Source organism: Cetorhinus maximus, chromosome 4 (genome assembly GCF_964194155.1).
Source record: "Cetorhinus maximus chromosome 4, sCetMax3.hap1.1, whole genome shotgun sequence".
NCBI classification, from domain to species: domain Eukaryota; kingdom Metazoa; phylum Chordata; class Chondrichthyes; order Lamniformes; family Cetorhinidae; genus Cetorhinus; species Cetorhinus maximus.
Window position 1 is genome coordinate 61,957,275 of NC_135882.1, and position 26,644 is coordinate 61,983,918.

At 45.7% G+C, this 26,644-nt stretch overlaps 1 long non-coding RNA gene across 1 annotated transcript in view; it reads left to right on the top strand.

Moving 5' to 3' along the window:
• The window catches only part of LOC144679638 (uncharacterized), a 46,147-nt gene extending 33,338 nt beyond the window's left edge, over window positions 1–12,809 (top strand). The window contains exons 4-6 of the long non-coding RNA XR_013576383.1: window positions 10,365–10,540; window positions 12,108–12,199; window positions 12,301–12,809. This is a non-coding gene — a long non-coding RNA (uncharacterized LOC144679638). The remainder of the gene's footprint in view (window positions 1–10,364; window positions 10,541–12,107; window positions 12,200–12,300) is intronic.
• The last annotated feature ends 13,835 nt before the right edge of the window (window positions 12,810–26,644 follow it).

The window sequence follows — 26,644 nt, forward strand, 5'->3', positions numbered from 1 at the left end:
AACCTTCACCGGTAAAAAAAGAGCAGCCTTCCACCAGCCATGCTGCAGCATTAGGACAGTTAAGCACCCATAAGACCAGACCAAAGGGTGATTAGTTATTTTGTTCAGTATGATTGATGTTTTGCTGAAGAAAGTTGCTGTATGAATATTTTCGCTGTTGACCTTTATTGAGTGATGTAGACTGTAGTAATTATAGTTTTGGGAAATGTAGGACTGTAGCTTTAAGTATAATCCTATATTGTAAGATCACATGATCTGTGTAAACCAATGTGTTAGCAGCATGGGGAAACTCTACAAAAGAGTACTTTAGTTATGGAGTTTGATGCACACGTGTAGTTGCTGCTGCTGTCTTGTAAATAAAGTAAAATGTTTCCACTAAGAGAAGTTGCCTAAAGATAAACCCTTTAACACAGACCGAGGAGAGTTTTTGACGGAGAGTCTAAAATGGATATATTGTAAGCGAATGGCGAGTCCAGTTTAGAGGTGGGATAGCTCCTTTTAACGGAACTAAAACCTCACTGTGCAGTCCCTCTTGTTCTGTCCAATTCCATGTGGTCTCCCCCTTCCTTCCCCTCTCTCCGAAGTGCCCCCTGGATCCAAGGAGGTGGCGCCTGGAGCCTCATTATTGCAAGGTTAGGGAGTATGTAGCACAGTACCACAAACATGGAAACACTCTTGGGCATTTACTGTAGAGATCCCCTGAGTATTCTAAGCAGAAAAATCACTGCTTTAGGACACCAGTGGCTCATGGATACATGTGGCTCTGTGGACCTTACTAGAGACCCTCGAATCTCATATGGTGAGATGGTGGAAGAGGTTTTTGAGCTGTGTGCGGAGGTTGTAGCCCTTGTTGCTGAGAAGCCATTTTGTTGTCTGTCCTGGAGATCAGAAGATGTTAACTGCTGACTGTCGCAGGATAAAAGCAGTGTGGTTGTTGCAAGGACATATGCCAAGATGAATTTATTAGTGTGGCCCCACACCAAGGAACATTGACAACAGTGGTAATTCTTGTAGTATCACTCCCCGTTTATGTGTGAACCTGCAAGTCACATGTATGCAGCGGATTGCACCCGACACTATCATTAATCTGAAGAACCCATATATCTTTTCATTCTAGATATCACCATTACCATTCCTGGGTATGTCCTGTCCCTCCGGTGATGTGGTGGCACAGTTGTGTACATTTGGGAGGGAGTTGCCTTGTGAGTCCTCAACATTCACTCTGGACCCCATGAAGTCTCATGGCATCAGGTCAAACATGGGCAAGGAAACCTTCTGCTGGTTACTACCTACCGCCCAACCCCTCAGAATCAGTACCCTCCATATTGAACACGCTTAGAAGAAGCAATGAATGTGGCAAGGGCACAGAATTACTCTGGGTGGGGGACTTCATCATCCATCATCTAGAGTGACTTGGTAACACCAATACTGACCAAGCTGGCCAAGCTCTAAAGGACCTTGCTGCTAGACTGGGTCCGTGGCAGGTGGTGAGGGGACCAACAAGAGGGAAAAGTCTGTTTGACCTCATCCTCACCCATCTATCTGCTGCAGATGCATCTGTCCATGACAGTATCGGTAGGGCTGACCACAGCACAGTCCTTGTGGAGACGAAGTCCTGTCTTGAAATTGAGGATACCCTCCATCGTGTTGTGTGGCGCGACAACCGTGCTAAATGGGATAGATTTCAAACAGATCTAGTAACTCAAAATTGGACACCCTTGAGGCACTGTGGGCCACAGCAGCAGCAAAATTGAATACAATCACAATATATGACCTTATGGCGTGGCATATCCCCTACTCTACCATTATTATCAAGCTGGGGGATCAACCCTGGGTTCAATGAACAGTGCAAGAGCAGCACATGGCATATCTAAGTGGGGACATAAGTGACACTAATGAACTACCTGCTACTATCAGGCAGTTAGCCAGTGTCAGTCAGACCCCACCTCTGGCAAGAGTGCTTGGAGGCAGGATTGTGTCAGGGAGCCACCTCTAAACCTGTTGTGATATGATGTGCGTATACCTTTAAGGGTGTGTATCTTAAACTACTGTCAATCAATATCACATTGAAAGGATGTGATAGACTCACAGATGTCTATAGAAAAGAAGGAGGTAATTTGGCCAATCATGTCCGGACCAGTCAACAAAGATCTGACTATACTAATCCCATTTTCCTGCGCTTGGCCCATAACCCTGGAGGCTTTGAGAATGCAAGTGAATATCTAAATACTTCTTAAATGTTACGAGAGTTTCTGACTCAACCACCCTTTCAGGCAGTGAGTTCCAGACCCCCACCCTCTGAGTGAAAAAGTGTCTCCTCAACTCTCCTCTTAGCCTTCTATCTCTTACCTTAAATCTATGTCCCTGGTTATTGACCCCTCTATTAATGGAAAAACTGCCTTCCTATCCACCCTGTCTATGCCCCTCATAATCTTATACACCTATATCAGGTCCCCTCTCGACCTTTGTTTCACCAAGGGCAATAACCCCAGCCTATCCAATCTTTCCTCATAGCTCAGACCCTCCAGCCCAGACAGCATCCTGGTAAAACTCCGTTGCACTCTCTCCAGTGCAATCACAGCCTTCCTATAATGTGGTGAACAGAACTGCATGCAGTACTCCAGTTGTGGCTTAACCAGCGTTTTATACAGTTCCAGCATAACTTCTCTGTTCTTGTATTCTATGCCTAGGCTAATAAAGGCAAGTATCCCATATGCCTTCCTAACCACCTTATCTACCTGCCCTGCTACCTTCAGGGATCTATGGATATGCACAGCAAGGTCCTTCTGATCTTTAGTACTTTCCAGGGTCCTACCATTCATAGTGTAATCCCTTGCCTTGTTAGCCCACCCCAAGTGCATTACCTCACACTTTTCCAGGTTGAATTCCATTTACCACTGCTCTGCCCACCTGACCAGTCCATTGATAGCCTCCTGCAGTTTACGGCTATCCTCCTCACTATTTACCACAATTTTTGTGTCATCTATGAACTTCTTGATCATACCCCCTACATTTAAGTCCAAATCATTTATGTACACCACAGACAGCAAGGGCCCCAGCACCGAGCCCTGCGGAACCCCACTGGAAACAGACTTCCAGTCACAGAAACATCCCTCTACCATCACCCTCTGCTTCCTGCCTCTCAGCCAATTTTGGATCCACGTGCCACTTTGCCTTGGATCCCATGGGCTCTTACTTTCTTGACCAGTCTGCCATGAGGGACTTTTTTAAAAGCCTTGCTAAAGTTCATGTAGACTACATCAAATGCATTACCCTCATCAACACTCCTGGTTTCCTCCTCAAAAAATTCGATCAAATTTGTCAAACACAACCTTCCCTTAACAAATCAATGCTGACTATCCCTGATTAATCCGTGTCTCTCCAAACGCTGATATACTCTGTCCCTCAGAATTCTTTCTAATAACTTCCCTACCACCAAGGTTAGACTGACTGGCCTGTAATTTCCTGGTCTATCCCTTCCTTTTTTAATAATGAGACAATGTTAGCAGTCCTCCAGTCCTCTGGCACCTCACTTGTGGTCAGAGAGGATTTAAAAATTATTGCCAGGGATATCTCTTCCCTTACCTCCCTCAACAGCCTGGAATACATCTCATCCAGGCCTGTGGATTTATCGACTTTTAAGGCCGCTAAACCTGCTAGTACCTCCTCTCTCTCTATGTTAATTTCCTCTAATATTTCACAGTCCTCCACCCTGATGTCTATATCTGCGTTGTCCTTTTCCATTGTGAAGACTGGTGCAAACTATTCATTGAGGACAATACCCATGTCTTCTGGGTCCACACACAGGTTACCTCTATGGTCCCTAATTGGCCCTTCTCTTTCCCTAGTTGTTCTCTTGCTCTTTATATAATTTAAAAACCCCTTTGGGTTTTCCTTTGTTCTACCCACCAATGCTTTCTCATGCACTCTCTTAGCTTTCCTAATTTCCTTTTTAAGTACCCCTCTGCACTTTTTATACCCCTCTAAGGACTCTGCCGTATTGAGCCCTCGGTATCTGCCATAAGCTTCTCTTTCTTTCTTTATCCTAACCTTTACGTCCCTTAACATCCAGGGTTCTCCAGACTTGGTCCCCCCACTTTGTCTTTACGGGAACATATTTGCCCTGTACTCTTGCTATTTCCTCCTTGAATGCCTCCCACTGCTCTGACACAGTTTTATCTGCAAGTAGCTGCTCCCAGTCCACTTGGGCCAAATCGCATCTCACCTCAGTAAAATTTTTTTGTGTTTTTCTGTTTTTCACTTCTACCTATATGGCTTCATTTGGTGACCCTTCCAAGATATCATCCCTCCTCACTACTATAATTGATTCCTTGATCAATACTGCAACCTCCCCTCCTCTTCTATCCCCCTCTCTATCTCATCTGAATATCGTATAACCAGGAATGTTGAGCTGCCAATCCTGCCCTTCTTTTAGCCAAGTCTCCTGTCATAGCTATGATATCATTCCCCCAAGTGCCTATCTCTGCCCTCAGCTTGTTTGTCTTATTCCTCAGGCTCTTTGCATTAAAATACATTCCATTTAGCCTTGCTAAACTCACTTCTTTCTTATCTAGCCTATGTTTCCTTTGCTTCCAGACTCACTTACTAGCGTTTTAACTTCTCATTCCATCTCAGCTTCTCTCCCTCTGAACTACCTTTCAGGATCCCACCCCCCTGCCAATTTAATTTAAATTTGCCCCAAAAGCATTGGCAAACTTCCCTGCAAGGATGTTGGTCCCATTCCTGTTCAGATGTAACCCATACAACTTGTACAGGTCCCACCTTCCCCTGGAAACAGTCCCAATGCCCAAGGAATCTAAAGCCCTCCCTCCAGCACCATCTCTTCAACCACGCATTCATCTGCTTTATCCTTCTGTTCCTATACTCACTACTGTGTGGCACTGGGAGTAATCCAGAGATTACTACCTTTGAAGTCCTGCTTTTCAATTTCCTACCTAACTCCCAAAAGTCTGCTTGCAGGACCCCATTTCTCTATCTTCCTATGTCATTGGTCCTGACCTCGACCACGACCTCTGGCTGTTCACCCTCCCCCTTCAGAATGTCCTGCAGCCGTTCTGTAACATCCTTGACCCTGGTACTCAGGGGCAACATGCCATCCTAGATTCACGTCTATGGCTGCAGATGCGCCTGTCTACTCCCCTCACTAACGAATCCCCTACCACTATTGCCCTTCCACGCTTTTCCCTCCTGCCCTGAGCAGCTGGACCACCCACAGTGCCATCACCCAAAAACACAAAATGCTGGAAAAACTCAGCAGGTTCAGCAGCATCTAAGGAGAGAGAAACAGAGTTAATGTTTTGAGGCCATATAACCCTTCTTCAGTCATATGGACTCGAAATGTTAACTCTGTTTCTCTCTTCACAGTGCCATGGCCTTTGCTCTTGTTGGCCTCCACAGAGGAAGCATCACTCTTACCGTTTTCCAAGGCCGAAAAATGGTTTGTGAGCAAGGTGCGCTCGGGGGATTGCCTCGCTACCTGTCTGGTCCCTTTCTCCTGTCTGGCAGTCACCCATTCCCTCTCTGCTTGCACTTCCTTAAGCTGCGGGGCGACCACATCCTGAAACGTGCTATCCACGAACCTCTCAGCCTCGTGAATGCACCGTAGTGCTCCGCTGCCGCTCAAGCTCCAAAACCTGGAGCTCAAGTTGCTCTAGTCAGAGGCACCTCCTGCACACATGGTCATCCAGAACGCCAGGGGTGTCTAGGATTTCACACATAGCGCAGGATGTGCAAATCATGGGACTGAGCTCCCCAGCATATCTTAATTAACTAGAATATGGACCCTTGCTTTTATTTTACCCTTACTTCTACTTTAGTATAGGATAGGTGCTCTTGATAGGCTAGATCCTTTAGGTGCTGCTGCCTGCCTGTCCAAGGGTCCTTCTCTCGCACTTTCCTCTAGGTGCTGCTGACTGCCTGTCCCAGGGTATTAGTATTAGTCCCATAACTTTTAGGCAGTCTCTGAGCATCAGTGGTAGAAGTCAGATGTGCTATACTTAGTCTTCTAGTAAATCTATCTATGTATAGTCCTATCTTCAAATAAAGAACCCACATTGTTGTTTCACCTACCCTGGTGTATGATTGTTATGTTTACGTCAGGTGAATTCTTCAAACAAGAACCAGGCCAAATACAATAAGTTGAGAAGGAAGTGAAGAGGAAAATAAGACTGAAAAAAAGAGAATATGGGAACAGAATGGCAGTTAAGATTAAAGGGAACCCAAAAATCTTCTACTGGCATGTAAAGAATAAGCAGATAGTTGGAGCCCATTAGACACAATGGTGATAAAAGCACAGAGATCCAGAGCAACCCTCAAATGCTTAATTAGTATTTTGTATCAGTTTAATAAGGAAGAGGATGCATTGTTTATTGATCTGGCTACTAGATTTAAAATTTCTTCAACAACAACAACAGCGTATATTTATATCACACCTTTAACATAATAAAACGCCACAAAGCGCTGCACATGAATATCATAAAACAAAATATCACACCGAATCACTCAGGGAGACATTAGATCAGACCACCAAAACTTGGTCAATGATCTGGTTTTAATGAGTGTCTTAAAGGAGATAAGTGAAGTAGAAAGTTGGAGAAGCGTAGGGAGGGAATTCCAGAGCTTAGTGCCAAGGCAACTGAAGGTGCAGCCATCAAAGGTGGAGCAATTAAAATTAGGAATATTCAAGAGATCAGCACAAGAGGAGCGTAGATATCACAGAGGGTTGTGGGGTTGGAAAAATTGCAGAGGTAGGGAGGGGTGAGGACATAGAGGGATTTGAAAACAAGGATGAGGATTTTGAAGTCAAGATTTTGTTTGGCTTGGAGCCAATGTTGGTCACCGGGACAGGGGTCAATGGTGAGCAGGACTTGGTGGTGAGTTAAGACATGGGCACAGAGTTTTTGATAACACCAAATTGTTTATTGTATGGTAATTGATCATTTAATGGTAATCAGGTGATGGGCATACTGGAGATTCAACTGCACTCCTATACATAGGAGCAGGCAAACTGTGCTGGTTAGATTTGGAGATGCATTTCTCTAATTAAAAGCTTATAAAGTTTCCAACAGTGAACTCCAGTCCTATTGTTCACCACCTGACTTTCTGCAATAGAACATCAGCACTGCCACTACAAGCTACTTGAGGCAATTTTTGCCCATTGTCTTTTCCGAGGGAAGTGATGTATTTGATGTGTAAATTTGCATGAGTATAAAACAGTAGCAACAAGGGTCAATCTGAGTGACCAATGTCCCATCCCAAAAGCATGCTTGAAAATCATCTGAACTAATACTGGGACTAAAACTTAGACAACAGCCCAAGATCCATCTTTTTAAAATGGGTAAGCCTCAAGTAATCTCTAACCCATACAGTTTAATCACTTTAAATGATAAGCCCCAGAATGTTTAATTGAGGCCAAAGTTTAATAAAGTGTTAGCTCCTTTCCTTCTTCAATGACAAATTTTTGTTAGAATTGTCATTTTTAATTACTTGAACTGGTTCTTTATAGGTCAATACTCTTCAGTTAACTCTTCATAATATTGCATAATCTGCCTTTGACAAATATGTTTTGTTAAAATCTGCCAGGAGGTCACTTATTTTTTCAACGTGGTGATAGCTTCATTTTACTAGTTCTAAGAGTTGTAAAACTTTTACCAAGCTCTAAGGCCTCTGTTAAGTTTAAATTTCATTTTATTCTTCCATACAATATCCCCAGAAATTACAAGTAACTGGAAAGAAATATATATAAAATAAAACTCACCCACCATGCTAAACACATTAGCTCTCTAACATCCGTTCTTTATAAACAGATCCACAGCTGTATATAACTTGCAAATCCTTTGCAAAGCAGTGGTTTAGAAATTTGGTTGGTGCCAGCCTACCAGAACCTATTGAGCATCGAGAATGATCCCTGCACCAGAACAGGGAGACCCAAGGCTCACCCAATATTGGGCATTGGGCCTTATTCACATGAGACAGACAAGCTGCAGATGCCAGGTAGCTCACAGGTGAAGCTTGGAGTAGGCATAACTCAGACAGTTGGTACTCAATATGATTCCATGTCCAGGTTATCCATCTGACTCCCAAGTAAACTAGTTGAAATTGGGCCACAAAGCAGGCAGGACCAGGCATGGACAAACGGAGGCATTTCAGGAGCAAAAGCAAGAAATTCCAACAGATTAAGAAGAGGACAGAGATTCAGGCTGGATTTTTGCCAAGTTCTTTGAGAACCCAACATCAGGCTAAAATCCATGCCTGGAGCTTGGAAGTGGCTGTGGCAGAATGTCAGTTACAACCTTTCCAGAGATGTCCAATTAATGTGTCGGCTCCAGAAGCCCCATTTAGTTAATGAGGAATGTAGACCCAGGTAACTGGCAGGCCCAATAGGAGGTCCTGCAGCAATGTCCAGGTGGCAGGACTACTGGTAGAGGTAGGCGCTTCCAGTGTTGGTAGGAGAATGCAAGGAAGCCTCAAGGTGGAGGTACCCACTGAAGAATTACAGAAGTATAAAATATAAGTGTGGTCGCAACTGCTGGGCCATCAGTGTAGCGAGGGGATCTTGACCACAGGAAGACCTGTGCAATTGTAGCTATGGCCATCTGTAGCTGTGGCCATCTGTCACCCACAGCTCAAGCAGGGAAGGGCCTAGGGGAGGCTAGGATTTAAAGGAGGCCTAACTTCTGGTCTGCCACTGAAAGGCCAACTCCAGATAACGGCCGAGCTTCAGCCATATTGGGAGGCCCCATCTGCTGTCGGGCAGATCCTGACGCTGTCACCAATTTGACTCCAAGTGGAGGCTTAAGTGACCTTAAGTAACTACCTGCTATTTTTGAGCCAGTAGCCACTGTTGGCCAACCCCATCTCCTGCAAGGTCGCTTGCAGCCAGGATCATATGGGGACCTGTCTCCATGGGACTGGAAAAATTCAGCCCAAAATGTCTGCGCAAAGGGAAAACACCTGGGCAAAAAATATTAAACCCAAACTCATAGCACTGATATGCCTTTTATGATTTGACCTTTATGCAGAGAGTTTCATTCTAATGAGACAGCAGATGCCCCCTCAACAACAGCACAGACGGCGCTATGAACTTTCTTGCCACTGTGTTAACTCATCAGACCCTGTAACAATTACATTGTGGAAGCCTGTATCATGATACCTTGAATCGTTTGTTTAAGCCTATTAGCTTTTCAAGCTAATGACATGGTCCCAATCCCCTGCCAGTGGGATTGCATTAAGAAGAAGCAAGATATACTGTTTTATCACTTCTGGAGCCAATTACTCAGTTGAGTACCTGGTTGGCCTGCCATCAACCATCTTCCATAAAATTCAACTTATCCAAATCTCGATCAGTTAACTTTTGCCTTTGTATGATATTAGAATATGAATGTCAGTGAATTGGTGGTCTAGTTCGCATCTTTCCTGAAGTCAATGGGAATACAAATAAGGAGAGCAGGTTGTTGATTATCTACCAACCATTTTAAACTATTGTACAAATTCAATGTCAACGTCTACCCCTGCTACTTGTATCAGATCTCATGCCAAGTCCCGCTCATCTGTCACTCCTGTCCTTGCTGACCTACTTTGATCCCTGATTTCCACTTAAAATTGAAAATTATCATCCTCTGTTTAAATCCCTTTATGATTTTGTTTCTCCTTATCACTGTAACCTGATACAGCTATACAACAGATTCAAACAATCTGTTAATCCAGTTTCTTATGTACCCCGGAGCCCATACCTCCGTTTTCATACATTAGTCTTCATACCTTCAGCTTCCCAGGTCCTTAACTTCTTCAACTTTGTCTAGTCCTTTAAAATCTCCTTAAAACCCATCTCCAGCAAATTTTGGTTACTTTTTAAGCCTCTTTTTATGTAGCTCAATGTCCATTTGCTTTGTTTTCTACCTCTAACAAGCTGTTATTACCAAGGAATTGTAAGTGGCATAAGGCATACACCAATTGTCAGGAGCAGGAAGCATCATGGTAGCAGGCAGTTGGCACAGAGATGGTTCTTCACCTTTTGATCAATGACGGTTTGCAGGCATCAGATTGAGTTAGCAGAAATTCATTCCAAATATAAGGAATGGTGTTGCTGGAAGAAAAAGAGAATGGTGCAGCAAGCCATGTGATTTTGGGCCATCATTGCCAGTCTTTGCTAAATAATATCTTTTAATATGCGAATGTCAATAACCTGTTAAAGAATCCTTTGAAAATTCAGTCATTTTTTTTCTTCAAATAATTATTTTTATTACCATTGTAAAGAACACATTAATTTCAAACGTCATTCATATGCTTTGATAAAGGCAATAAATAATTTGTATTATATATAAATTAAGATTTTTATTATTTAGCTTATTTAGAGTGGAGATCATACTTTTCCTCATGACATTACAAACCAATCTGGACCGGCAAGCCTGTACAGTATGAAAGTGGTTTTAGCCAAGAGAGTACAGACGCCTATGGATAGTGGCACCGATATCTCAGGTTTTGCACCTGTTCGATATCCGACAGCACATTCAGGAGTCAGGTGGGTGAATTGCAATAAGTTTCAGTTTTTCATTTGGTCAAAGTTAGCAGTCCTCTAAAGTTACACCATATAAGGCAACTCTCCAATGTGTTTTAGACATGCAAAATAAAGACTTTAAACTAACGTGGTGATATCCTAAAATTCAAAGATACTATACTGAATGTCAGCTGACATCTGTCAATGATTATCCAAGGTTTTAGGTTTTTGAGGTTACTTTATCAGAACCTCATTAATATATTTTCCATAGTAAACGTAACCCTAAGTATACAACCTTTGTGACTGTCGTTACTCTTATCAAATCAGTGAAAGAAGTGGCTATCAAGTGTAGCTATTGTTTATTTCAAGTAAATAGCTGTTCTGCTTTAAAAGTCCATCGAGAAAATTTCAAAGGCAAACCAAATAGCCTAAACGTAGATGATTATTTCATAACATTTTCCTCTAAATACATATTTCCTCATGTCTAAGTCAGAAGGTTGTAAGTCATACTCCAGAAACGTGAGCACAAAATCTAAGATGACAGTACTGAGGGAGTGATGCACTGTCTGACGTACAATCTTTCAAATGAGATGTTTAACCATAGTCCCACCTGCCCACTCAAATGGACATAAAAGATCCTATGGCACTATTTTGAAGAAGAGCAGGGAAGTTGTCCCTGGTGTCTTGGCCAATATTTATCCCTCAATCAACATCACTAAAACAGATTATCTGGTCATTATCACATTGATGTTTGTGGGACCTTGCTATATGCAAATTGACTGCTGCGTTTCCTACATTACAACAGTGACTACATTCAAAAGTACTTAATTGGCTGTAAAGCCCTTTTGGGTATCCACTAACTGCTCTGTGTGAGATTGACTGCACAGTGTCAAATTGTGCTGGATTGAGTGGTTCAGCGATGCATGGCCTCACCCCTAAGAATTTAGGTTAAGTGTCCCTTATAGGTAGCAGAGAAAGAAAACTTTTAACTTCCATACCTCCTCATATCTCCCATGCCCCCTCCATGCTCCCCATGCCCACTCTTTACTTAATATTCTTTTGCAGGATTTGGGCATCACTGTTTAGGCCAGCATTTATCACCCAAACCTAACTACCCTTGAGAGGTGGTGATGTGCTGCCTTCTTGAACTGCTGCAGTTCATGTGATGTAGGTACACCCACCAGTGCTGTTAGGGAGGGCGTTCCAGGATTTTGACCCAGTGGCAGTGAAGGAATGGCAATATAGTTCCAAGTCAGTGGTGCTTGGCTCAGAGAACTTGCAAGTGGTGGTGTCCCCATGCATCTGCTGCCCTTGTCCTTCAAGGTGGTAGAGTAGTGAGTTTGGAACTTGCTATTGGTGAGTGTATCTTGTAGTTGGTAGACACTGATGCCACTGTGTGTCAGTGGTGAAAGGAGTGGATATTGAAGGTGGGGGATGGGGTGCCAATCAAGCAGGCTGCTTTGCCCTGGATGGTGTCAAGCTTCTTCAGTGTTGTTGCAGCTGTACTTATCCAGGCAAGTGGACAATATTTCATCACATTCCTGAATTGTACCGTACTCCGCCAAACTGAAAATTCTGCACAATGTTTCAGAATTACCACAGAAGATGAACGCCAATGGCTGATTCACAAAGGAGATCAATAGGGTCTGCCATCTCAGATTCCTGATGCCGCTTACATCTCAGGTTGGTGGAGAGTACTTACAAACTACTTGTGAGAGTCTTATTAAAGTACAAATTAATTTCAGGGATAAGTTGTTAACATTAGCCCTATTTTCATTGTGCAGGTGATGAGTGAGAGGCCAGTAACAAGACATACAGTGGGAGGCTTTGTTTGAACCAGTGGTGAAAATTATGGGCTGCTGACTGAGAATTGCCATACCGCTGCAAATAGAATGATGGAGCAATTGACAGATTCTACTGATGTACCAAGATAGCTTGTTCTTTGAGAAATATTTTTGTGATCTGAGTTAGAATATAGTCAGCCAAATCAAACTAATTTATAGATCCTCAGCTGATCTAAAACAAAAGATTAGAAAGATTTTTTAAAATCTGCTCATCCTTTATTATGTTATAATTTCCATTTAACATACAAACCTCATGGGATACTCTGGAGGAAACATTCCCAGAAATATTCAGAATCTAACCTTATAAGGAGTGTTAATACATGACACAGTCTGATCAGATTGCTCAACTATATGTTTAAAGAAATTCCACTTTTTGCATCGCAAAAATTGTAACATTGGCTTGAATTGTTCCATCGCAAAGTATTAAAATGTTCTAAGGATTACAAATTACAAAGTGGATATTTTGATTGCATATTTCACAAGGGGATTCATTCTGGAATCAGAAACTGAACACCCTTTCTTCATTATTGACCATTTATAATACCTTGAAGAGTCTACTTTAAAAATATAAAAATGCTTTCAAGGTATTATATTTTATAAAGCTCTTGCACCTTTTGGGTCTATTTCTCTTTTGCTCCTCAGGCTGATCCAATTTACAATCTTATTAATGCTAACATTCTTCCACATAAAATTCTGATATTTTCTGCTGCAAATAATCTCTTATCACTGGAATCCTGAGTAATCCTGATTTACATCTGACAAGGCCAGTTTCACACTTCTATAATTTAGTTGCTATTCGTACATATCATACCCAGTGAATAATGTCAACTGTGAGTTCAAGTCTGATGTTACTATATCTTCATTGAACAGAAGAGTTCACCTGGTGAGGTGGTCTTCAATCAACAAAGGAAACTCTTTCGAGTTATCAACAGTCACAGATTGCAACTCTTTCGAGTACAATCACAGTTCTTAGTTTCCGGGAGTGGGACATGAACCCACAACCCTCTGATTCAAAGGCGAGGGTGCTACGAACTGAGCCACCTTGCACTTATATACCACTTCATCACATAATCACAATATCCCAAATCACTGTACAACCAAGCAATTACTTCCAAATTGTTGGCAGCCAGTGACTGCACAGAAGATCTCACAAGTAACAACTGGGATCAATGGCCAGTTAATCTGTTATTTGATAATGATGGCCAAGGAATAAATATCAATGAAGACCCAGTAGTTCTCCCAGTTCATCTATGAACAGTGGCATGAGACCTTCTACAAGAAGCTGAGCAGCAAACATGGCCTTGGTTTAACATCTCTTCCTAATAAAGACACCTCTGACAATGCAACACTACTTCATCATCCCACTGAAGCTTAAACAATATTATGTCCCTAGTTTACCATGGGGCTTAAAAATCCACAATCATACATTTAGAAAGGAGTGTGCTCTGGGTACGGATCTATCAGTTAAGATTTCAGAGTCACAGGGGCTGCCTCTCACTTAGCTGAATTCAAGCAGATTTCCACACCTCCAAATATGTCATAATAACAGGAACCTCTCTGGAAATATACCACTCATTTCACAGATAGTGGCTGACCCCAACTTTACATGAGCCTGAATGGTTCAGGACACGCTGCCAACTTCTGTTGCCCTCAATCTGTATGCCTCAGGGTCCTTCTGGGTGACATCACAAATACTTCTCAGTTTGCTGTACATCACAGGCCCTGTACACAAGGCGAGAGGAATTCTATGGCCCAAATCTTTCAATGTCCAGAGCAGTGGAATCTGTACTTAAGACTGCAGAAGCCCCAGTGCACACATACATGAGCTGAAATTGTCTTGGAGATTTTAAACTTCTGATGGGCTGATTTCCACTGCCCGGGACCCTCCGTGAATATTTCAAACATTGAGCTCAGTGTCAGAGGTTTGGGCCAGATACGTGGGACTTACTTGTATAATTATCCAGGAACTGTTTCGTTGGTTAATACCTGGTCTAACTCAGACATTAACCAGCATAACTGAACTGAGCACCACAACCGAAAATCCCCCAATCAGTCTCCTGATAATCTCCCTGACACGAATATCCCTGCCCCAATCCAACCCGACTGTCTCCCCAACTTGACTACTCCCCTTGAACAGACTACTCACCCAACTAGACTATCCACCTGACCTGATAAGCCCCCTAATCCGACTAGACACCCGGCTTGACTATTCACCCCAAACCGACTACCCGCACCAACACCTACCCACTCACTCACACACCCATTCACTCATCCACCCACTCACTCACCACTCAGTTACTGCAAGTTTAGACACCTTTAAAAACATACCTTAATATGGCAGCTAATGTTGTAAAAAAAGGGGTGTCCTTTCTTCCATCATCTCTCCTATGCTCATTGGGCTTGCTCCGGAGAGGTTCAGCTGGCTCATTTTAGCTGAAGCAGGATCAGAAGTCCCAGCTGAAAATAGTACTGATAGGACACAGGAAACCTTGCGGCCAATGGTGACGCATTGCCACTGACGGGGAAATCTGTACCATTGTCTTTGCTCTAAGCAGAGAGAAGCAGGAAGAGCAGGCACATAGCTTTGCCAGAGTAGGGGGCTTTAAACTATGCAGGGAAGCATCAACTAGTGCACATGGTTCTGTGGGTACCACATTTCAATGAGGAGATAAACAGAAACTGCAAAGGGTTCATGTCCCCAAATATGCAGTTGGTGTGTGGACATGCACAGACAATTAGTTGGTGAATGCAAGCTACCCAGCAGTAATCATGATGCTTTTATCCTGTGCCAGTCAAGGTTCTCATCATCTTTATCAAAAGGCATTTGATAAAGTACCATTTGAAAGATTACTATACAAGATAAGGGCACATGGTGTAGGGGATAACAAATTAGAATGGCTAAAGGTTTGGTTGGCTAACAGGGAGCAGAGAGTAGGGATAAATGGGTCTTCTTCGGATTGGCAAGTTGTAACTAGTGGAATGTGACAGGGATCAATGCTGGGTCTGCAACTATTTACAAGCTATATCAATGACCTGGATGAAGGGACCAAATGTATGGTAGCTAAATTTGCCGATGACACCAAGATAGGTAGGAAAGTAAATTGTCAAGTGGAGGTAGAGAGTCTGAAAAGGGATATAGACGGGTTAACTGAGTGGGCAAAAATTTGGCAGATGGAATATAATGTGGGAAAATGTGAACTTGTTCACTTTGGCAGGAAGAATAGAAAAGCAATATTCTATTTATATGGGGAAAGATTGTAGAACTCGGAGGTACATAGGGACCTGGATGTCCTGGTACATGAATCACATAAAGTTACGTTGGTACAGCAAGTGATTAGGAAGGCAAATGGAATGTTGGCGTCTATTGCAAGAAATTGAATATAAAAGTAGAGAAGTTTTACTGCAGCTGTACAGGGCCTTGATGAGACCACATCTGGAGAACTATGTGCAGTTTTGGTCCCCTTTTTTAAAAAAAAGATATAAATGCTTCAGAAGCAGTTCAGAGAAGGGTCACTGAACTCATTCCCGAGATGAAGGGGTAGTCTTATGAAGAAAGCTTGAACAGGTTAGACTATATCTATTGGAGTTTAGAAGAATGAGAGGTGATCTTATTGAAACATATAAGATCCTGAGAGGGCTTGATAGGGTGAATATCAGGAGGATGTTTCCTCTTCTGGGGGAGACTAAAATTAAGGGCTATAGTTTAAAAATAAGAGGACTTCCTTTTAAGACAGAGATGAAGAGAGTTTTTTTTCCCCCCAAAAGATCAGTGGCGTGTGGAATTCTCTTCCCCAGAAAGTAGTGGAGGCTGAGTCATTGAATTTATTCAAGGCAGAGTTAGACAGATTTTTGTTAGGCAAGGGAGTCAAGGTCTAGGAGGGGCAGACAGGAAAGTGGAGCTGAGACCACAACCAGATCAGCCATGATCTTATTGAATGGTGGAGCAGGCGTGAAGGGCCGAATGGCTGATCCCTGCTCCTATGTTCCTATGTTCACATAGCCACAGCAAACCAGAAGATGGCTGCTCAGTGACAAGGGTTACCCAATTTACACATGACCCATGATTATCCTCTGCCACCCGACCACATGTGGATAGTATTGCTACAATGAGAGCCATGTTGTGACCAGAAATATTCTAGAGCAGACTATCAGCATTCTCAAACAACATATGCTGCCTGAACCTCTTGGGGGAACCCTCCAGGATTCATTGGAGCATGTGTCGTGACTGTGGTGGTCTGCTGCATGTTCCACAACCTTGTCCTAATGAGGGCACTGCCCTTGCCACCTGGTCTTCACTGACTTTATCAGGAAGGAGAAGAAGGAGAAAAGAAGAGGAGGAAGAAGCGGAGGAGAATGATGATGGTGTTTTGGGATAACATGGCTTTGGGAGGCTGTCTGTGAGTTACTCATCAGGCTCTGGTTGCAATGAAAAAAATTCCCAGATCACTGTTGCTCCACAATCCTCTACCTCACTACCCCTCTGTCACGAACAACTGGCAACAATCCTGAAATAATGGACACAAAAAACCAACCATTCCAAGTCAACTTTTCCAACAAAATTACCAATAATACATAAAGTACTCAAACATTCACACTTGGGCTTTTTCTTCGTGTTTGCTTTGTGGGTGCGTTTGCCTGTCCTAGTGTTTCCATGCAGCACTACCCACAAGCACACCAGAGATAGGAGGAGTAGGCTATACGGCCCTTCAAGCCTGCTCCAATATTCAATAACATCATGGTTGATCTTTAGATTCAACTCTATTGAGACACCAAAATTCTGTCTATCCCAACCTTAAATATAGTCAATAACAGAGAATTCACAACACTCTTGAGTTAGAGGATTCCAAAGATTCACACACCTTTGAGTGAAAAAATTTCTCCTCCTCTCAGTCCTAAATGATCATACCCTTATTGTGAGATGGTGCCCCCTTGTCTAGATTCCCTAGCCAATGGAAACAACCTCTCAGTGTCTATCCTGTCAAGTCCCTTCAGAATCTTGTATGTTTCATTGAGATCACTTTTCATTCTTCTAAACTCCAGAGAATATAGGCCAATTTACTCAACTTCTCATCATCGAACCAATCTTGTGAAATAAAAACAGAAAATGCTGGAAATACTCAGAAAGTTATGGAAGCATCAGTGGAGAGAAACAGAGTTAACGGGCAGAATTTTCCCATCCTACTCATGGCGGGTTTTGTCCCGGGCGGGAGCAGAGAATCTAGCGAAGGCAAAGAGTCGGAAACCCGCCGGCATAAAAGTAGTTTACAATTCTCCCAGTGGCAGGTTAATGGCGGGTGGGGTATCCTGCTGCCTAATAGTGTGAATGCCATTTGCATTCATTGCCATCTCATGAATGCTCATTAAAATAGCTGCTTGCCAGAATCACGTGCCACCTTCCAATCGTCATGCCAACGGGAAATCACATTAGTCTGAATCTCGTTTGAAAAAGGGTGGCATGCACAGATTGGTCCTCACTTCACTCATGACTTCGGGCTGAGTGCAACATACATGGCCTACCTTCCATAGCGCTGCACCAGACTCGTTGCATTGCCAGTAGAGCGCCATACTGTTGGGAGTCTATGGTTGGTCTCCTCCTGGTCAAGGACATCACTGTGCATTGGTACTCGGGCAGGGCTCAGCTTTCACCAGTATTGTGACTGAGGGATGGGGGATGTCAGGAAGAGATATTAATGTATATAATGTTATTGGATTTTTTTTAAAATAAAGGTTTAGGCTGTGTGTGTTAATTGGATTAAAGCCAGCTAGTCTGGTGCTTTGGTGTATAATAGTTTTGAGATGTAAACAGGGGTAGAGGGTACATTTGCATTTTGTTGAATAGAGCATTCAAGAGTGGAAGTGAAATCTTGCACCTAGCTAGGAAACACCAAGCAATGCTTATATTACTAATAAAATTGGTACTATGAAAGGGGTTCAAAGGGCCTGGTGATACAATGAAAATTTACATTCAAAGAGAAAGGCTGGGTATAACAGAAAAGAATTTCTGTGTGCAGGTCAGAGGCAGGTAAGATCAAAGCCTGTAAGCCTACAACTGTCTGCAAAGGAACGAAATTGAAAGGAACCTCATTTTAAATTAGTATGGTGAAAATGCTTTGCCTGATATCTGTTTAAGTCTATTGATTATTGTTGCCTTAGTGGAGATTAATTTGGGAATTTGTTAAAAAGTTATGATAGTAGTAATTTGTAGACATGTGTATGTGTTTAATACTTGTTGTAAATTAATAAATGTTTCATTTAGTTGGATATAAAAACCTCTGGAGGTTTGGTGGGTTCATTTCTGAATTCAGGGCGGAATTTTCCAAGCCCACTGGCAGCGGGCGTGATAGGTGGCGTGCTCAGAAAATATGGCAGGACCCACTTCACGGTGGCGTGAAGGCAGGTCGCGAACTTCTGTTCAGCCCGCCAAACACGGGCCACATTTCCTGCCATTGGTCGGCAGGGAGCTAATTGTAATACATTAGCAGATAATTGAAAGGCCATCCCACCAGGCTCTTGGAACCCCACTGTATCATCTGTCCATGTCAGCGGGAAAGCACGCCGATGTGTTTCACAACAGCACGCAGGCAATGTGTACTTGGCGGCCTTCACTTTGGGGGAACTGAGATGAGTGAGCAGCAGCGTATCCCACAGCTCACCCATTGTTTACAGGCCTCAGGGGCACCAGGAGGCACAGGAAGCTGATGCCTGGTCCTGCAGGCGACTGCTGAGGGGTGAGGGGTGTCTGGATGCAATTGCTGGCCAGACTCGGAGGCGACTGCTGAGGAAGGGGAGGGTCAAGTGTTGCTCTGGCACTGCATCCCGCGCATAGGCAATCTAACTGGGGGGCAGGGTAAGTGAGGGAAGTGGCCATGCATTATGGATACCTGTATACACTGACCATGCCTCTGCAACTAAGATCAGGCGCAGCCACTGTGATATTATTGGGGTCAGGCTCCTAGCCTGCCCGCCCATGCAAGCAACGCGGAGGCACCAAAGGGCCACCAAGCGCTCCATACCTTAACCCGCCCCCCACCCCCCCAGCACAGACTTCGAGTCCGCCACCACTTTATTGGACCATAGAGCCAGCGCTGGCCATGTAGCAGTCACTGATGGAGGCGCTCACAGCCCCTTGCAATCTCAGCATCCTGGTTTGGACCAGTGTCCTCCATGTTGCAGGTTGACAGGGCAGCCGTGCAGCGCACTAATCAGTGGCCATCTGAGGGGTGACCAGTACTTTCTGGGAAGCGTTAAGGGGTGATCACACAGGGCCAGGAAAGGTGCTAAGTGCAGCCATGATAACCACATCTCTCTCTCTCTTTCATGCTGCAGGAGGACCACGTCAGGATCATGGATCCTGGTGACCTAGCTGTATGACTGATGGCCTACAGAGGCCGTAGAAGATGGAGAAGAGAGCGACTGAGGCTCCTGGCCATGCAAAGGCAGGAGAAGCAGCCTCATGAAGAAGGGGAAGCAGGGGCTCCTGCACACGCTGCCCAGGAGCAACAGTGAGCCTTGGCTGGTTGGCACCTAGCAACACCCAGGGTCTATAGATAGGGTCTCTGCCATTCCTGCAGATGACTGAGAACTATGTGGCCGACAACTGCACATGTCTAGGGACCTGGTGGCTCACATCTACCACTTACTGCAGGACTTGGCACCAAGGGCACATGGAGGGCATCCACTGCCAGTGACTGTGAAAGTGACCGCGGTGCTCAATTTCTATGCCAGTGGCTCCTTTCAGGGCTCCACAGGTGACCTCTGTGGGATTTCACAATCTGCCATCCACAAATGCATCCATGAGGTCAGGGATGCCATCTTCTCCATGGCACACGACTTTGTGCATTCCGCCCGGGACTGGGACAGCCAGGATGAAAGGGCCATTGGATTCGCCCTGATCTCGGGATTCCCACAGGTGCAGGGTGCGATTGACTGTGCTCATGTGGCACTCAGGTCTCCATCGCTACACTCAGTGGACTTCATCAACCGCAAGGGCTTCCACTCACTGAACGTGCAGCTGGTTATCGACCACGAGAAACACATCCTGCAGGTATGCGCACTGTTTCCAGGCAGTGTGCACGATGCCTACATCCTGAGTTGCTTGAAGATCCCTGCAGTCTTCCAGGGTCCACAGAGGCTGCAGGGTTGGCTCCTTGGAGACAAGGGCTACCCGCAGAGGTCATTGATGACACCTGTGCGGCGGCCTCAGACTGCAGCAGAGTGACGCTATAATGAGGCTCATGCAGCAGCTCACAACTTAGTGGAGCAGACCATCGGGATGGTCTGAAGATACGGTTCCGGGTTCCGGTGCCTGGACCGGTCTGGTGGAGCCCTGCAATACAGTCCGCAGAGGGTGTCACGCATCGTCGTCGTCTGCTGCACCCTTTACAACCTGGCGCTGCAACGGGGAGAGGAGATGGAGGACGATGAGGAGGATGCCAACTGGGATGAGGGTGAAGGGGTCCTTGGTGGTGACGATGACGGAGATGAGGCTCTCACACTAGCTAGATGAGGCATGCGCACTTGGGAGGCCCTCATAGTTGCCAGATTTGTGGAGGATGATGACGACATGCAGTGAGGTGTCCCTGTAGATCCTCACATCGCAGTTGTGAACGTTCGACTCCAGTCTGGCTTATCGCAGCGCCAATACCCTCTGTGAGAATGCTCCTGTCATGGAAATGCAATGGAGGCCTTAATAGTCGCTCGATCGCAGGAGGATGATGAAAACACACAGTGAGGACACGCCATAGATCTTCACACAGCCTCTGATAATGTCTGACTCCTGTCTGGCCAAGGGCAGCTCACTTGTGCTCCATGATCAGGGCCATCTCAGAGACGCAGCCATAAAACCTTAGACAGATCTGATGCTGTGTCCACCTTCAGGACCTCAGCCCTTCAGGAGCTGGTGCACAGCATCAATGATCGCAAATACTGGTGTGATGGGAGCCAGTCCCACCTTAAAGGAGCTGAGAGCACACAGAGAGTGAGAGAACTCTGTGGCACCTGCCCACTACATTCTGGCAGCAATGACTAGCACCGCTGAGGTGCAGGCATCAGTAATGTTTCCAAGAAGTGTGAGGCTGGACCATCACTGTGGTCTGAAGGCCGCAGAGAGCACAGGGAAGAGGCCCTGGACTGAGACACCTGCTTTTTACCTTGTGCAGAAAGGTTTCACATCTGAGTGACACGAACACTGCGCATCAGAACAAGGAGCCACAGGGAAGGTGACATTCTTAGGAGTTTATTGACAATAGTGAACAGTGTACAAGTGATCAATACCCATGGCCAGGTTGTGCAACTACTTTTACCTAACGTTCCTTACCCTGCCGCTACGTCTTGGTGCTCCGCAGACATCTACAACAGAGGTGGAGGCAGCCTGCTGACTGTGACGCCCTGTCTGTGATGACTTTGGCGGGCGTCCTCTGGAGGGCCGAGACTTGGGGGGCCCCAGTCTGCTTTCGGGGTCCTGCCAATGGCACCCTCCTTGGCCTGTGAAGCTTGATCTGCTGAGATCACAGGGAGAGGGGAGTCAGATGGGCCTTTCACTCCAAGAGTCAACTGGATGGATGGCCCCGGAGTGTGCACCTGCTGATCCTACTCCCTATGGGCACCTGAGGGCCCCTGGCTGACTCAGTGAGCGGAAGGGGTAGCTGGAGTGAGATCGAGCTGCCCAGCACCCCTCCCACGTACACACAGTCAGGGGACATCGGCGATGGAGTTAAGCCTGCGCAGCAGTGCAGGAGTGACGTCCTGGACCAAGGTCTCCATGGCACCCGTCATCCTGCCAGTGTTGACCTCGGTGCATTGCAATGCCGGCGCTATCACCTCAGCCTGAAGACGGATGGACTCCTCCATTGTGCCTTGCAATCTGAGGAGTGCAGCGGACATCCCTTTCTGATGTTCCCGAGCTTGCCTTTGCAGCTCCAGCAACTGTGACATGACCGAGTCCAGAGGCTCGTCATCTGACTCGGACTCAGCAACGTCCTGGCCTCCAGCAGTCCCACGAGTGCTGGGGACCTAGGAAGTCCCTGCCTCTGCCTGCCGTGGATCAGACAGTGCTCACCAGATTGTGATACCGGGGCTACTCTAAAGCTCGGTCCTACCGAGGTGTATGTTTCTGCGCTGGTGGAGGGTGTGGGTGAGCGCTGTGACGGGACTTCAGGGAGGATGCCTTCAGATTCCTCTTCAGAAGTTTCTTTGGAGCTTGATTGGAGGCCCTGGATCGTGGACTCTGTCGGCTGCTTGGCAGATGTGCCTGCGAAAGCAAGGGGAGATAATTAGTACATGGCAGTGGCTATCACTCACAGCATGGTTGTCTGATGGACGTTGCAGTGCTGGATCCTCACTTGGTAGAGCAACGCCGACCTCACTGTCAGTACAGGACTGGTCCCGGTCATCGCCGGCCAGCTGGATGGCTCTGTTTTCGAATTCTCTCAGAACTTTGATCTCCAGCATCCCTCCACCTGTCTGTGACCTTTCCCTCATGTTGTGAGCCAGTTTGTCCTGCATGGATAGAGATAGGGAGAATGTATCAGGATGCCTGCTGGGCCAGATGATAAGTATGCCTGGCCTGTGTGGGTAGTGAGTGGTCCCATGGATGGGATGAGGACAATAACTGTGTGTGAAAGAGTGAATGGTGATGTCCCTTGCACCGGCAGTGAGTGAGAGCCCTGTGGATGTGTGATGGGTTTGTGAGTGTGTGAGTTGGAAGTGATGAAAAGAGTGACTTACCCTGGCAGAATGGAGGAGATCATTCATCCTCTTGCAGCACTGGGTGGCTGTCCTCCTCTGCAGGGTATTCACGCTGACCACCACTGCTATCGCCTCCCAAGCCAGGTTGGTGACATTGCTGCCCATCTGGTGGCCAGAGGGGGGTTAGAGCACATCCTGCTGGGCCTCCATGGCACCCGGCGTCACTCGAGGTACCCATCATTGAATCGGGGGGTTGCAGTCTTTTTGCCTTTGCTGGCCATGTTTCCTGGGCAGTGGTGGTGAGCTGGTGGCGATGACTGTGTGTGAAAGAGCCGCTTTGCTGGCGGCTGCTTTTTAAAGATGGCGGCCGGCGTGATGCAACAGCGGGGAGATGGCAAGCGGGCCAATGAGATCCCGCTTGCCATGGAAACTGTGTTTCGCAGGAGTGAATATATAATGAGGTGGGCTCGGGAAGAGACGGTGTGAAAACCCACAATTTTCATCAGCGGGTAGGACTCCATTTTACCCGCCCGCTACTGCGATTCTGGGAAAATCCCGCCTTCAGAGTTGCACCTGAAATGTACCAATTGAAAATGTAGGTTATGTTTAAAGTTTCCCTCTGGGATTTTAAATAACCGCCTTTACCAACTGCTGTGTCACAACAGGGTGTACAGGTGGTGTGCTCGCGGTGAGTACCACTGTCCAGAAAGACACCACTGTGCAGCATTACTCACACAGGGCTGAATATACAGAAACCAGCATTTTAACTGGGGTGGGCTTGGTGGTGGGGTTGGGGGGCTGGGGGGAGGGCGGAAGAAGGGGAACACACTGGGGGCAATTGCAAAGAAAGGCTTCGCAAGGGGGAGGGTGAAGAGGGAACATATGGTGGGCAATGGGGAAGGAAAGCTTTGCAATGGGTTGGGGGGTGGGGGGAAAGGGGGAAATGATGGAAGGCAGAAGGTAGACCAAGGGATGGGAAGCTGGATCCTGACAAGGGTAGTTGAAGCGCTGACAAACACGGGGGTGAAAGGGATACCACATTTATGAATGGGAGGGGATGCACGCAGACTCTGGAATAGGAAAGGGGGACCTTGTTAGTGTGGCACAAGGGGGATGGGTCACACAGAGACTCATGTTGGGTAGGGAAGGGAGACAGTGTACTCTTCAGTCATGAGGGCAATGCAGAACTCTGTGAAAGTCAAAATCATTGGTCTGGGGCTTGCAGTCAGGAATCAAAAAGTGGCGACACTTCTGGGGCTATGTGAAAAGCACTTAGAGAGTAGAGACATTCCAGGTCTCCCATGGGAAGGAGTCAGAGAGTAGAAGCAGTCCTGGAGTTCTGTGGACCTCATAGTCAAAATTCAGAGATTGGAGACAGTCACGGGGTGCAGTGGGCATGCTACAGGAGTATTCATTAGGAGCACAGTGTACTCCAGCTCCAGGGAGAGGCAAGGGCTGTTTGCTTAATAGGAATAATGCACAGCTTGGTGTGCAGGGCTGTCTCACAGTCACTGTCCGTTGACTTGTCTGTCTCCTCTGTAGTGGGCTGCAGATGGAATTGTGATGGTTATGGGAGGCATCTGCAGCCAGTATTTGTGAAACACATAATAAAGGGTGGGGGCTATACGAAGCTTTCTTGGGTGTGGGGGGGGGTGGTGTTCACCTTGGAAGGTGACCATGCACACAGCCTCTCAATGGGGAGGATAGAGGTCCACATGGGGCATAGGCATGTCAATGGTGAAGCGTTCAGGATGGATGGTAGGAATATTGACCACAACAACTATCAGATCCAGTATCACTGGGGGAGACCGGAGAATTGTGAGGTTCCAGGTAGATTTCTGGAAAAGAGAGGGAGAGAAGGAGTTTGTTTCGAAATACTAGTACAGAACCACCATCTTGCTCCCCCATCTTGCTCCATTGGAGTTATGGCGCAGTTATAAATTGAAAGTAGAAGCAATTCTGAATTTGAATGGTCTGAGGCAGTGTGGGAGGGGCGCACTGCTCGATTAAGAGGCCCTTTCTGAGCGTGTCCTCTAAATTGTTGGTGCTTCAAAAGTAAACTGGAGTCTGATTAGAGCAAAAGGAGGGAGACCTCCTTGAGAAGAAAGCTTTTGGAAGCCAATGCCTTTATCAGTGGGGTAACAGGGATACTCAGAAGTCAATGGCTTAAAATCACAGTGGCTGCATTTCAACATTAACACATAGGAATGTAAAATTTGGGAATGCATGCAATTGTTAAGGAGGTACAGGTGCAACTTATATGGCATCCCATTAATGGAGGCCAGTCACGTGCTCTCCAGAATTGACATTCATAACGGGCCAAAGGGCATCCAGTCATTAATCATGAGTAACTTATTGTTAATTAGTATTCCAGATCAGAGATTGGAATTCTGAGCTAGGTTAGGTAGCACATTTCATTCAAATCTTCTCTTCCCACTGAGGGATTGAGATGTTACGCATCTGGGATGGCACCTTGGTCACCTCGATATGCTAGTGTGTCAGGAAGATATAATAATGTTATTGGAATTTATTGTAAAATAATGGTATCTGTGTCCATCTGTGTGTATGTGAGACTTAATTGGATTAAAGGCAGTTGGTCTGAAGGCTTTGATGTATTAGAAGAGAAGCTAGGTTTGAAATGTTAAGTAGGTAAACAAAGGTGTAAAAGAACAATTGCATTTTTAAATAAACCAAACTAGTTTGTTTTCAAAGGAGGGGTGAAATGTGTACCTAGCCAGGTAAAGTTCAGAAACAGTGGCCAGAATTTTCCCGTCGGCGATTTGGGGGCGGGGCCCGCTCGCCGATGGGAAAATGAGGCGGAATGACGTCGGGAGGAACCCCCGACATCATCCCGGTCTCTTTAAATTTTTAGGAAGGCGGGCAGACAGCGAAATCAGCTGTCCGCCCGCCGACCTGTCAATGGCCGATTAAGGCCATTGACAGGCTAATTAAGATCATTAAATACCTGCCCGTCCAACCTTAAGGCTGGTGGGCAGGCCAGGAGCCCCAGTGGGCTCCTGATAATACATGAAACCTCATCCACTGGCGGGATGAGGTTTCATTTTCGTTTTTAAAAAGTTTAATAAAGTTTATGTCGTTTTTATTAACATGTTCCATCTTGTGTGACATTGTCACATGAGGGGGACATGTTAATAATATTTTTATTTTTCTATTTTTTAACTTTTGTGCACTGTCACTGATCTCCCTGAGACAGCACTTAGTCTGAGGGAAATGTGCGCTCTTTCGCGCACCTGCATGAAAGAGCGCACTTTGACAGCTGGGGATTCCCTCCCCCCCTGCACAGGAAGCGCAATGCGCTTCCTGTCGGGAAGGCCGCTGGGTGGGCCTCAATTGGCCCGCCCACTCAAAATGGCGGCGGGCCCCGTTTCGGCAGCGGGGGTCGGGTCTCCACCCGCCGCCGAGCTGGTGGGGCCCGCACACCCACCAAGGGCAAAATTCTGCCCAGGGTGTTTATCTTTCCCAAAGATTACTGGTAAAATTGGTACTATGATAACTTTTTATGATCGGGGCGTAAAGTCCAAAGACATAGTGAAACAATGGGAATTTGCATTCAAAGGGAAAAATATGTATAAAGGAG